Source organism: Aotus nancymaae, unplaced genomic scaffold (assembly GCF_030222135.1).
Source record: "Aotus nancymaae isolate 86718 unplaced genomic scaffold, 86718_ANA_hifiasm-v0.15.2.pri h1tg000076l, whole genome shotgun sequence".
Classification (NCBI taxonomy): domain Eukaryota; kingdom Metazoa; phylum Chordata; class Mammalia; order Primates; family Aotidae; genus Aotus; species Aotus nancymaae.
In genome coordinates, this window is record NW_026988491.1 from 20,160,396 (window position 1) to 20,173,928 (window position 13,533).

The 13,533-nt window shown below is 49.7% G+C and overlaps 1 long non-coding RNA gene across 1 annotated transcript; it reads right to left on the reverse strand.

Annotated features, from left to right (window-relative positions):
• Nucleotides 1-479: 479 nt before the first annotated feature.
• On the reverse strand, nt 480-2,172 carry LOC135271321 (uncharacterized). The gene is made up of 3 exons (XR_010339428.1): nt 1,926-2,172; nt 794-969; nt 480-611 (listed from the first exon to the last, which is right to left on the reverse strand). It is a non-coding gene; the product is annotated as an uncharacterized LOC135271321 (long non-coding RNA).
• Between the last annotated feature and the right edge of the window lie 11,361 nt (nt 2,173-13,533).

Below are 13,533 nucleotides of genomic sequence, written 5' to 3' on the forward strand. Positions count from 1 at the left end.
CAGCCAACTAGAACTCAAGGAGGTAAGCCAGCTTTTCCAAATTTTTCAAGTTTGTCGAGGTGAAAAAACACCTGGGAGTCAAGTTGGGTTTTTCCCTAATACTTTAGTATGAAAATTTTCAAATATACAGCAGAGTTGGAAGAATTTTACAGTGAGTACCAGGGCACCTTCCACCTAGTTCTGCCACTGATGTTTTATGAGATCGAGTTGCATTTTGAAGAAATGACAATATGATGAGATAATAAATGCAAATAATGTGTGTTTTATAGGCTTGAGTTCAAATCCAGCCACTTACTAGCTGTGTGGCTTTGGGCACATCGCTTAACGTCTCAGAGCCTTGGTTTTCTCTACAACAAAATGAAAATGAGGACAGGTACTTCCCAGGAGTGATTGTAAGGTGAAAGGGGGTGATTACATAAAACGGTGCAAGAACTGCTGCATAGGAGACCCCCCATAAATAGTACTGTCATTACAACACACCCACAGGACAGTCTATTCAGTAAGATGCCACATTTTATCAGAGTCTCGTGTGGACAAGCAGTGAAACCTCAGAAGAATGTATGAAAGAATAATTGGAGGCGCTTCCGTGTGACTTGGCTTCAGCAGCAGCACTCTTCGCCGCTTTGGTCAGGGCCACCAGCTTCCGGAGGACACGTTTACTTGTCTTTGGGCAGTTCTTGGCTGAGGCCACTGCCTGGACTTCAGCTGGGCCTCACCCCAGGCCAGTTCAGCTCCATGTTCAAGACAGTTTGCATAGCTGTCCCTACCCTAGCTGTCCTCTGTCCACCTGGACGATGTCTGAGTGCCAGCGACGGTTCCTCATTTCCAGTCACCTTTCCCCACATTCATGCCAAAGAGATGGGTGCCAAGAGGCCATCCATCTTCATCCTGGACACGGAACTCACTCTTGAAGGACTTTTGAAGTCTCAGAGAAGAAACAGAGCCACCATAGAGCTTTTGAAATACGGCCTGTGAGAAGCACAGTGACAGTCACCATTACTCCCAATAATCACATTACTTGTTGTGGGAGAAAGACCTACTATGTGCCAGGAAAGCTTCGGTAACCATCCCCAACACACACACACATTCTCTCACACACACTCACATGTGCACACACACACATACACACACACACACTTCCTCCTCAGCCCCTCTGCCATGCCCAGCTCAGGGCCGTCTTCTCCCATGAGGATGCTGACCTCATCTGAAATGACCCTGCCCTTCCATCACTCCAGAACTTAGGCTGTCTCCTGCTCTGGTTCTCTCTGTGTAGTCTAGTATGCATCAACGATTCTCTGTGTGAATGTCTTTCCTCCCTCATGATAGTGGATCTTTGATTATTACTTTAGTCTATCTATCTATCTATCTTTCTATCTATCTATCTATCTATCTATCATCTATCTATCTATATTTTGTGTAGAGACAGGGTCTTGCTATGTTTCCCAGGCTGGTCCTAAACTCCTGGCTTCAAGTGATCCTCCCGACTCAGCCTCACATGTGTGAGCCACCATGCCCAGTCACCTGATCTGTGTTTTGTTTTGTTTTGATATGGAGTCTTGCTCTTTCACTCAGGCTGAAGTGCAGTGACTCGATCTCAGCTCACTGCAACCTCTGCCTCCTGGGTTCAAGAGAGTCTCATGCCTCAGCCTCCCGAGTAGCTGGGGTTGCAGGTGGGCACCACCACGCCCAGCTAATTTTTTTGTATTTTTTTAGTAGAGATGGGGTTTTGCCATGTTGGCCAGGTTGGTCTCGAACTCCTAACCTCAGAGGATCCACCCACCTCGGCCTCCCAAAGTGCTGGGATTACAGGTGTGAGCCAACACACCTGGCCTGATCTGTCTTTAAGAGAGCAGCAGCTCCTCTGTGGCCACTGCTCCCCGGGGGCTTGCCAGAAGAGAGGTGCAGGGCACAGGGAAATTACCCACCTCTATGAGACTTTTTCAATGGCATCGAGTGTCCTCAGTGGCAGCACGCAGCACAGAAGCTGAGGTGTGGCTGCATTCCATTTGGAGAATTCCACTGTGATTCATGCTGTCCGCTGCAAGTTCAAGGTGTCACCATTTAATTATTAAACATCATGAGGCATTAGGAGGCTTGGGCACGCACTGATAAGTGATCCGTTTCTAACACTGCTGGTTTATTACTGTTTGTGGCAGCTCCTGCACGAATCGGTGTCCATTAACTAAGCAATGGTATTATAATTACACATTTAAATTATGCATGGGAAGGGTGTCAGTGGTAGAAGTCAGACTGCAGTGATTACTTTTAGTCATCAGACCTCCTGGATGTAGTCTCTCTGCAGATAGCTGTAACTCTGGCTTGTTTTCCGCTCCTTTTTTGCAGACGTGTAGAATCCGCTGCTGGGGTCCACCGAACTGTCTTCTGGGTGTTTTTCGGTGCTGCAGGAGATAAACGCATGTGTCTTCCCAATCGGACCCAGCTGATGTGCTATTCTAAGTCCTGTCCCTTGCCTGTCCTGAACTACTCCATGGCCTGCTTCTTCATGGAAATTTGCTTTCTTTTTTTTTTTTGAAATGGAGTCTCACTCTGTTGCTCAGGCTGGAGTGCAGTGGTGTGATCTCAGCTCACTGCAACCTCTGCCTCCTGGGGGTTCAAGCTATTCTCCTGCCTCAGCCTCCCGTGTAGCTGGGATTACAGGCACCAGCCACCATGCCCAGCTAATTTTTGTATTTTTAGTAGAGATGGGGTTTCACCATGTTGGTCAGTCTCGTCTCGAACTCCTGACCTCAAATGATCCACTCGCCTCGGCCTCCCAAAGTGCTGGGATTATAGGTGTGAGCCACCACGCCCAGCCGGAAATTTGCTTCTTTAGAGGAAAACACCGTTGATCCTACCTCCTTGATCTGGTTTGTAAGACATTATACCCCCGATACTATCTGAAACCATCTTGTTTCATTCCTTCTGTCCCATCTTGTTCATTCATTTATTCACTCATTCATTCACTCACTTCACGCCCTCCCTCTGGTGAATCAGTTCCCTTCTGTCCTCCCCACTCTATCCAGTGTTCCTGTAGGCTGCCAGATTACTTTTCCAAAACTCCGATGGGATGGAGGCCCTCTTGATCTCAGATCCTTCAAGGGCTGCCTTCAAGGGCTCCCGCACCAACCTCACGGTGTGGCTATGTGACATAATAAAAAATATACGCTTCTATTTAGTCTCTTTCCCGGTTCCTGACACAGAGCTCCTAATCCCTTGGAATTTCCTGGGTGATATGAATGTCTTTTGTTCTAATGAGGTGACTCTTGTAGCTCTTGAGTGGGGTTGGGGGCTGAGCACCAGAAAGACCCAGACACAACTAGGAGCCTGGAGCTTTCAGCTCCACCCCTTTCCTGGAGGGTGGGGCTGGAGATTGAGCTAATAATCCATCACACCTATGTGACGAAGCCTCCATACAAATCCCTCAACTACAGGACCCAGAGAGCTTCTGGGCTGGTGGACACATCGCATGCTGGGACGGTGGCGTTCCCCAACTCCACGGGGACAGAAGCTCCTGCGCTCGGGGCCCTCCCAGAGCTCGCCCTGTGTGCCTCTTCGTCTGCCTGTTCATCTGTATCATCCATAATGTCCTTTACAATAAACCTATACACATAACCAAAGTGTTTCCCCGAGTTCTGTGAGCCATTTTAGCCAATTACCAAACCTGAGGAGGGGGTTCTGGGGACCTCTGATGTGTAGCCAAGTCAGATGGAAGTGTGGGTAACCTGAGCACCTGATTCTTGCAACTGGCATCTGAAGTGGGGACAGTCTTGCAGGACGGAGACCATACCCTGAGGTCAAGAGATCGAGACCATCCTGGCCAAGATGGCGAAACCCCGTTTCTACTAAAAATACAAAAATTATTTGTATTTTTTTGTATGGTGCACGTCTGCAATCTCAGCTACTCAGGAGGCTGAGGCAGAAGGATTGCTTGAACCCGGGAGGTGGAGGTTGTGGTGAGCCAAGATCACACCACTGCACTCCAGCCTGGGTGACAGGGCAAGACTGTCTCAAAAAAAAAAGAAAAAAGAAATGAGAAGGGAACGTTTTCTACTCTGCATTGTGGAAAAGCTCTTTTTTTTTTTTTTTTTTTTTGAGACGGAGTTTCGCTCTTGATACCCAGGCTGGAGCGCAATGGCGCGATCTCGGCTCACCGCAATCTCCGCCTCCTGGGTTCAGGCAATTCTCCTGCCTCAGCCTCCTGAGTAGCTGGGATTACAGGCACGCGCCACCGTGCCCAGCTAATTTTTTTTTTGTATTAGTAGAGACGGGGTTTCACCATGTTGACCAGGATGGTCTCGATCTCTTGACCTCGTGATCCACCCGCCTCGGCCTCCCAAAGTGCTGGGATTACAGGCTTGAGCCACCGCGCCCGGCCGGAAAAGCTCTTATCCCGCAGCCTATCTTGACAATTTGATCGTTGCTCTGGATAATTGCATAATTAATTGTGCACAGGTAATTCACCCAGAGAAGGTGTTGGTGGAGGAGGCGTTGGACTCCCACTGCCCTGGAAGGGCACCAGGCTCACCTCTGTGCCAGATCCTGGCACAGCGGAGCCCAGCAGCGTGCACCAGGATTTTGATGCACATCTGACTGCAGGCGCAGCTCCATACCCGGACCTGGTGGTCCTTGCTGCTTGTTTGCTCTGCTAGGTCAAGTCAGAGGCTGTTCCTTGGAGCAGAGGCTCTGCCAGGGTGATTGAAGTGAAGATGCATCCTAGCCTCGAGGCTGGAAAGAGGCAGGGCTTTCATTTGGGGTTTCAGCCATTGCCCCTGTTGGTTTCCTATGACATTTCTGGAAAGCGAGTGTCCCTTCCCTTTTCCCTACACCACCCTCCTTGGACCATAAAGCCGTGCACTGGCTCAGGGGTCCAAAGTGCCCGTGGCCTGGCTGGTTCCCTGAGCCTTGGGCTTGGTCACGATGCTGGGGAACTACCACAGCCCCAACCCTGGGGGCACATGGCCATCAGGGAGCCAGGCCATCGCTCAAAGGGTTGTCTTGGGGCCCGGCACCGCTGGACAGAGTGCTGGGGTCCAGGAGAATGGTCCCCAAATGCAGACTTGACTTTTTAAGTTCCCCCGCTCCCAACACACATACACAGACCCTACCACCATTCTCGACCACTGCTGCCTCCTCCGCCAGGGCGGGTTCCCAAGGCCCCTTCCCACTCTGCTGTCCAAGGTCTGGGCAGGCACATCTGTGGGTGCTGGAGGGATGGAGGGCAGTGGCTGGCCCAGGGTTGTTGGCTGGGGGTTTGAAACAGCTACTCATGCCCGCAACCTGTTCCCTCCATCTCCCTCCCTCCTACTTCTCGCTCTCTCTGCAGAAAATTTTGAGGATGAACACATGGTCTCTGCTAATGGACAGCTCACAAGCCTTTGCCTGTAATCCTGGGATCGTCTTAGCATGTGGTGCAGAAGCCAAAGCTGCAGGGAAGTGGGGAGGCTCCCTCCATCCCCCACACAGCTCTGCGTGGGCCTAAGTCAGCCCCGACCAGGCTGGCTTTGGGAAGAATGTTAGGAAGTGGGACAGACAGGGGTGGGAGGTGGGGAGGGGGCCCTGGGAGGGGAAGAGGTGGTGTCGCTTTTGGAGCTGAGAATGGGGGAGTGGCAGGGGGCACAAGGTCACAGAACTAGGCTGAGGAAGAAGGGGTTGCCTGGAGGGTGGGACCCAGAAGCTACTGAAATGTCACAGCAGAAATGGCCATTGAAAGCCCCCCCTAAAGTCCTTGGTGGGGCACCAGTGAAGTTCTAACACCCTACATAGGAAATCTACGCAGTTAGCAGAGCCAAATGTGACGGCAACATGAGCCAACCACTTTAAACCTGACATTTTATTGTCACATGAGACCCTGGATCCCGGGGTCCCATACCCTGGCCACCTTGTCCCAGTTCCCACCCGTTTAGGGGTGAGTTATCCAAGTTAGTCTGTGGCATAGACAGTGCTCCAGATCAATTCCTAAGAGGCAATGACCTTTTCTGCATTTCTTCCATGCTGAGTCAGAAAGACCAGGGAGGAAATCTTCAGATTCCTCAGAAAGCACTCTCTTGAATAGCCTTTCCTGTGTGTACACAGCAGGTACTTCATTGTTGCTCTAGGGAGTAGAGCCCGCCCCAGTGTGGAGTGGCTTTGCACACAAGAAACTATCTCCATTGTCTCTCTAGATTAGAGAGGCCCCCAGTTGAAATTGCTTCCTCTGAGCCTTTGCTATTAGAAACTGATAAAACCCTTCCAGAAGCATCTTCCTGCAAACTTGAGCACCTCGACCCCCAAGCCCAGATCCCAGCAGAGAAAGCCTTTGGCATCCCAGAACTGAATGCTAACGGCATTGAGGTGGAGCGGAATCCACTCTGGCCTGGGCTGACTGTGACTTACTGTTGAGGGCGTTAGTGTTTTGGGTGAACTAGAAGAAATCTATTCCAGCGTAATTATTCCAATTGGGATTTAGGAGGACTGGTCATTCTCCACATTCCAGTCTTCTTCAGTTCCATGGGGTTCAGACGGGGCTTATTTTTTTCTTTCTGTGCCACAAACACTTGGCAGCAATGACTAACTTAGGGTAACACGAGAAAGCTGACTAGGTCGGCCTGTGGCTTTCCTGCCAGCTTTCCTGTTTGTCATACAACAGTGAGACCAGTGCCAGCTCAGCAGGGCACTGAGAGCTTTGGGTGATCTTTGCAGCTGGATGTGAGGCCCAGCTTGGTGGGCTAACACCCTGGAGAATGGGACCTTGGGTGTTCAGTGAGCGGCATTGCGGGAATGGCGGTGGGGGTGAACGGAGACAGGACACAGAGCTCAGAGGTAGAAGCGCAGTCTGTTTCTAATACACATGAAAAAGAAAGGGCATTTCTGGCCAGGTGCTATGGCTCATGCCTGTAATCCCAGCACTTTGAGAGGCCAAGGTAGGCGGACCACTGGAGTTTCTGAGTTTGAGACCAGCCTGGCCAACATGGCGAAACCTCGTCTCTACTAAAAATATAAAAATTAGCCGGGCGCGGTGGCACATGCCTGTAATCCCAGCTACTCAGGAGGCTGAGATGGGAGAATCTCTTGAACCCGGGAGGCAGAGGTTGCAGTGAGCCGAGATGGCGCCACTGCATTCCAGCCTGGGTGACAGAGCAAGACTCCATCTCAAAAAAAAGAAAAAAAGAAAGAAAAGAAATGCCACTTCCAACTGGATGAGGGTGACCTCCGTTAGAGAAACAGCAGCAACCTGGCCTTCTCCAGCCCCAGACAACACCGCCAGGTCGAGACCATTACTACCGTTTCGCAGAGGACAAAAGTGAGCCTCAGAAACTCAGGGACTCCCCTAGAATAGGACAAGGCCAAGCTGTTTCTTACCCTCCGGCCTCCTGTGCTCTTTCCCCTGTAAGCAGAAAGAAGAGGATACCTTTGGCTCGAGGTCTTGTTACACTTTGACACTGTGCAACCCATCTTTCCTCCTTGCAAACAACATTCAGTTCAACTTGGTGAATCTCTATTGAAAATTTACTATGTGCAAATCCCCGGATGCATGAAATAAAAATTTAAAAAACCATTTGCATAAAATAAAAACAACAGCACAACAATAGCTAAGCCACCAGGCATAGACACAAGACCTAGGAAGGGCTTGGCATGAACACACCAAATCAGCTTAGCTGGGGAGGCCGTTCCCAGTGTTCTGGGTGGAGCAGCTCTGGTGTTAGCTCCCTGGGAAAAGGCACCGTTTCCTCACTTGCTCCCGGTGGGACCAAACCCAATGCCTAGGACTTTTCACCAACTCTTTCAAGATCCTCCCAAAGAGCTGTTTTCATCTGTATCAGTTTTCTCATCTGAAAAATGGGTCTAATAATTACTACCTTGCAGGAGTTTTGGGAGTATGAAGCAAGATGGGGACTCTAAAACGTGGGCACAGTGCCTGGCCTGGAAGAGGAGCTCAGAAAATATCTGTCCCAGGTCTTCTCTTCCTTTCCCAGGCACCTTAAACCAAAGGTAGGCTCTTCTTTCTGCTTGTAGCGGAAAGAGTAGGTGGCCGGAGGGTAAGAAACAGCTTACCCTTCGCCATGTTGGCCAGGCCGTGTCCTTCTCTGGGGCAGTTCCTGAGTTTCTGAGGCTCACATTTGTCCTCTGCAAAATGGTAGTAATGGTCTCGACCTGGCAGTGTTGTCTGGGGCTGGTGAAAAGAGGGTGAGGTGACATTTACTGACAATGAATGAGAACTCTCTACTAAAAGTACAAAAAATAACCGGGCATGGTGGCACATGCCTGTAATCCCAGCTACTCAGGAGGCTGAGGCAGGAGAATCGCTTGAACCCGGAAGGCAGGGGGTGCAGTGAGCCGAGGGGCTGAGTTCTCAGTAAATGTCACCTCACACTCCTTCTTCTAAAAAATAAAAATGTTTTGGCATGTCTCCTATAACCCTGGTGCAGAGCTAGGCCCAGCGATGCCGTGATGAATGAGATGCAGTGGCAGCCTTTACGAGACCTACCCGCAGGGTAACGTGAAGAACGGCTCGGGGTCTTTCAGGCCCCAGTAAAAGCGAGTTTCTTTCATTGCCTATTACACATTTGCTGAACTAAGTTTTGTTTTCATCGTTTGTATTTTCTTAGTTTGCTCTCAACGCACCACAGTGTTTAAGACAATACTCGCTTCGATTTCATAAGAGAAATGAATTATAAAAGCAGGATCTGATTTAATTTGACTAACTTTAATAAAAACAACCTGTGCTTTTAGAATCCTAACAATCAAAGTATCCCTTTTTACTTTGGCTGCTGGGAAGCTCAAATCTAAATTTATTTATTTTTTGTTTCTTTTTTTTTAACCATCACATCTAAATTTAATACCCAATTGAATATATCCTATTTGGGATATATTCAGGCTGGAGTGCAATGATTCTCAAGTGATTCTCCTGCCTCAGCCTCCCGAGTAGCTGGGATTACAGGTGCCTGCCACTACGCCCAGCTAGTTTTTGTATTTTTAGTAGAGACGAGGTTTTGCCATATTGGCCAGGCTGGTCTCGAACTCCTGACCTCAGGTGATGCCCTCGCCTTGGCCTCCCAAGTTCTGGAATTATAGGCGTGAGCCACCGCACCTGGCATGTTTTTCTTTTTCTTTTTCTTTTTTTTTTGAGACAGGCTCTTGCTCTGTTGCCCAGAGTGGCATGATCTCGGCTCACTGGAACCTCCGACTCCCCAGGCTCAAGCGATCCTCCCTCCTTAGCCCCGGAGTAGCTGGGACTATAGGCATGCACCACCACACTCAGCTAATTTTTTTTTAGGCCGATTTCTGCAATTTCTTTTTCTCAGTAGGGGGCTCCTGTCACAGCGTCCAGGTTTTCATCTATCTCCCCTCCTATTGAAGTTAATTGCGCTCCAGGCTTCCCCCAGGAGGCGCCCAGAGTGCAAATGCTGCCTGGCTACCAGCCACAGCCGGCACAAGCCAGCTGAATTTGATGAGCGAGCAAACCCCTATCCCAGAGCAGGAGCTGAGATCACTCGTGCAACGGCAGGATGCGGCCTATTGCTAGCAACTCCTCGTGATCCTCAGCCCCCGCCCCAGCGGTGGCTAGCCCGCAGGCCTCGGAGGAAAGAAATACTGTAAACGCAGCAGCGACTGTCATCGCCGTTTTATTTTCTGTTTGGCCTCTGGAGATTCACACCGCTTCCCCATTATTACTCATATTATATCATCAGCCACAATTATGCTTGTCAACCACTGTGGAGGGAGCTACCATTTGAATACAGAGGCGTGGAGGAAAGAGAAAAGCAGCACTCCTCCGGGAAGGCAGAAGGCGGGAAGGCAGAAGGCAGCAAGGGCGGCTGCTGCACTGTGGCTGGTGACAGACGGGGTACAGTGGGAGGTCATCTAGCCAGGACCCCATGGGGACTGGCTGTAGTTTTCCCTGGACTCAGGGGCCGTCAGAGCCAGAAACTGCACAGTTGTGGACAGAGGCCAGGCCCGCCTGTTGGCTGGTGTGTGACTTGGTGGGTCTGTGGGCTGCTTTCTGAGTGGGAGGTGACCGTGGCCAGCCTGACGCAGGGCAAAGACACTGTTTCCCTGGCAAATGGCTCTAACAATAGTGATGCACATTTCTGGCCAGAGTAGAGTGGTGGGAAGAACTCAGACTGTGGAGCCAGAATGGCCTGAACTGGAGTCCCGTTCTGCTATTGACAAGCCACGTGGTGGGGTGAGCTGCTGAGCCTCTGAGACGGATACGGTGGCAGCGCTGGTGGAAGCGCCTAGCGTGGTACCTGAGACCTAGTAAGGGCTCGGTGGCTTAGTCACCTTCCGTCATCCTCCTCCCCTTCAGCATATGGTGAAAAATAAAGTCCTGTTCGCTTTGGTGACAAAACTCCAGACACCATCCTGCCCGTCCGGACCGATTCTGCACTTCCCTCCATTAATGGAAGAGGATCCTTGAAGGGACCATGGTCGCTGTCTCCTTCTCACAACTGTTGCAGTGAACCCCAAGTTTCTCTTCAAAGAATCAGTGTGTCAGTATGTTCAGCTCTCTTATTCTTTAATTCTCTATTTTAAAGTTTAACTTCCTTGTAATTCCAGTCAACAACCTTCTCCACTGGTTCTAATCAGTAGTTCGCATCTGCTCCACTGGCCCCCGGCTCCATCCTGACTCATCCCGGTCACCTGTTCCAGTCACCTGCCCTGGTCACCTGCTTTGACCTAGGTCACCCCTGGCTACCTGCTCTGACCCGCCTGTAACCGTCCTTCCCGCCAAAACACCCACCCTGCCACTTCAGCTCAGACCCCTGCTCTCTTTAAAATAGCCAGTCGTGATTAGTCTAGCTTGTGCGGCCTAACCCTAGCCAATAGAGGAACGACACAGCTGCAGGGACAACCCCTATCAGGCATAAGTGCCCCTCCCCGCCTTGTTTAAGCGTGCGGCCACCATTGCTCTGTCCATGCTCGGCACCCTTCTATAGAGGTAAACTGCCTTGTGAGAGGATTTATCTTCAACTGCTATTTCTTTTGTGGCATCAAGATTTTACTTAGAACAGCACTGGCTAGCATCCTGCAGAGTCTGAAGGGCCAGTTCCTAAGGGTGTGGCCTGGGTGTTCTGAACATCCAGTCTCTGCTTGATGGCAGGCGATGACCCCAAAATCAGCAGCAATCATAGTGAAGCCAGTGAAGTAATATGGTGATGGAAAGTGACCAAAATCTGAGACAACTAAAGGCAAATCTGTGACAGGTAAAGTCAGTGACATGCATGTGCTTACCGCAGAGTTCAGCATGCAGTTAGCATGTAACCAATGCCAGTCCCCGGCTTAGCCTTTCCTTTTCTTCCGGGAACTATATCCACTTCATGCATAAGAACCATCAAGCACGGCAGGCCGGGCGCAGTGGCTCAATGATGCAGGTGAGTGCCATGGTGCAATCTCGGCTCACTGCAACCTCTGCCTCCCAAGTTCAAATGATTCTTCTGCCTCAGCCTCTCGAGTAGCTGGGATTACAGGCACCTGCCAGCACGCTCAGCTAATTTTTGTATTTTTAGTAGAGATGGGGTTTCACTCTGTTGTCAGGCTGGTCTTGAACTCTTGACCTCAAGTGATCCACCTGCCTCAGCCTCCCAAAGTGCTGGGATTACAGGCATGAGCTACTGCTCCCGGCCAGAAGTTCTTAATTTCGATCAAGTCTAATGTATTATTCTTAGTCATTAATCTTTGGGTTAATGATTTTTGTGTCCTGTTTAATAAATCTTTGCCTATCTCAATGTCATGAAGATATTTTATTTTTTCTAGAAGCTTTATTATTTTACCTTTTATATTAATATAGGTCATCTTGAATTAAAATTTGTGCATAATTTTCCACATGGATACCCAATTCGGCATTGTTTATCGACAAGACCATCCTCTTCCCTACTAACTTGCTCAGGTAACTTTATTGTTAATTAAGTAGCCATCTGCTTCGATTCTATCTTATGGCCTGTATGTCCATTCTTATACCAATATCTCACTGTTTAATTACCTTTGCTCAATTAGAGTTGCTTTATAGTAGGTCTTGATACCTAGCAGAGTAATCTTCCAACTTTATTCTTCAAAATGTTTCTGTCTGTTCTAGGTTCTTTGTGATTCTGTATAAATCTGTTTGTCAACATCCATTACAAAAACACTGCTGGGATTTTGATTGAGATGACATTTGTTGTATATTCCTCTAATTTGCTCATGAGGCGGCCCCCAATTTTTAGAGCGGCCATAAACTCTGCCTGACGGAGCTCTAGGGGAGGTGGCTGTGGGTGTCACCATGCATCTCCCAGGGGTACTGCTTTATCCGTCAGGTCTGATGCCTCAGTGTCTGACCATGACCAGGTGTCCCTCTTACAGGGAACTCAGTGTCCAGTTTATTCCCACCAAGGCAGCCACTCCCTAGGAGAGCCCTGGCCCAGACAGAGTTTGGTCTGGGTGTGTCAGTCAGGCGGCCATGCGGGAGACGGCACAACAGAACACACGAAATAACAGAAGCGGTGTATCACTCCCAGCTCCACGGAGAAGAGGGTCCCGCAAGGAACTGAGGGAAGTCTGGAGACAGCAGGGAGCTCAACCAGCAGGCGGTGGGGGGTGGAGAGGAGAGAGAGAGGCCTGGGGACTAAAGCCTTTATTGGAATCCCGGTCATTATCCAAGCAGGATTTCCAAAGGTGGTCCTAATTGGGGGTTTTGGGGCATGCACGAGGGCCATAGGGTCACCCTGTGACTGAGAAGGAGTCACTGCTGCATAGACCAGCACAGTCCCTGAGGGAGTGTGGGGGTCTTTAAGGCAAATCAAGTGGGTTGTATCCAACTGTCCCTTTGGAGGCAGTGGGGTGAGCCAGACCATCTGGATTGATCATCTTAAGGAACTGGGAGGAGATGGAGAACAGGAACCTGTGTCAGGGGTAATTAAGCCCTGCTTCTGGTGTGAGAAAGCAAAACCTGTATTCAAAATGAATGCTGAGGCTGGGCAAGATGGCTTACACCTGTAATCCAATCCCAGCACTCTGGGAGGCTGAGGCAGGCGGATCGCTTGAGCCCAGGAGTTCAAGATCAGCCTGGGCAACATGGTGAAACTCCATCTCTACAAAAAAATACAAAAATGAGCCAGGCGTGGTGGAGCACATGTGGTCCCAGCTACCCCGGAGGCTGAAGCGGGAGGATCACCTGAGCCCAGGAGGTTGAAACTGCAGTGATCATGCCATTGCAGCCTGGGGAATAGAGTGAGACCCTGTCTCAAAAAAAAAAAAAAAAAAAAAAGAAGCTATAGATCAATTTAGGAGATTGACATAACAACAACATTGAGACTTCCAATCCGTAAATGTGGTGTATCTCTCCATTTATCTAGGTCTTGGCTTTCTTTTTCTTTCTTTCTTTCCTTCTTTCTTTCTCTCTCTCTCTTTCTCTCCTTCCTTCCTTCCTCCCTTCCTTCCTTCCGCTTTCTCTCTTTCTGATGGAATCTTGCTCTGTCACCCAGCATGGAGTGCAGTGGCATGATCTTGGCTCACTGCAACCTCTGCCTCCCAGGGTCAAGTGATTCTTCTGCTCAGCCTCCTGAGTAGCTGGGACTATAG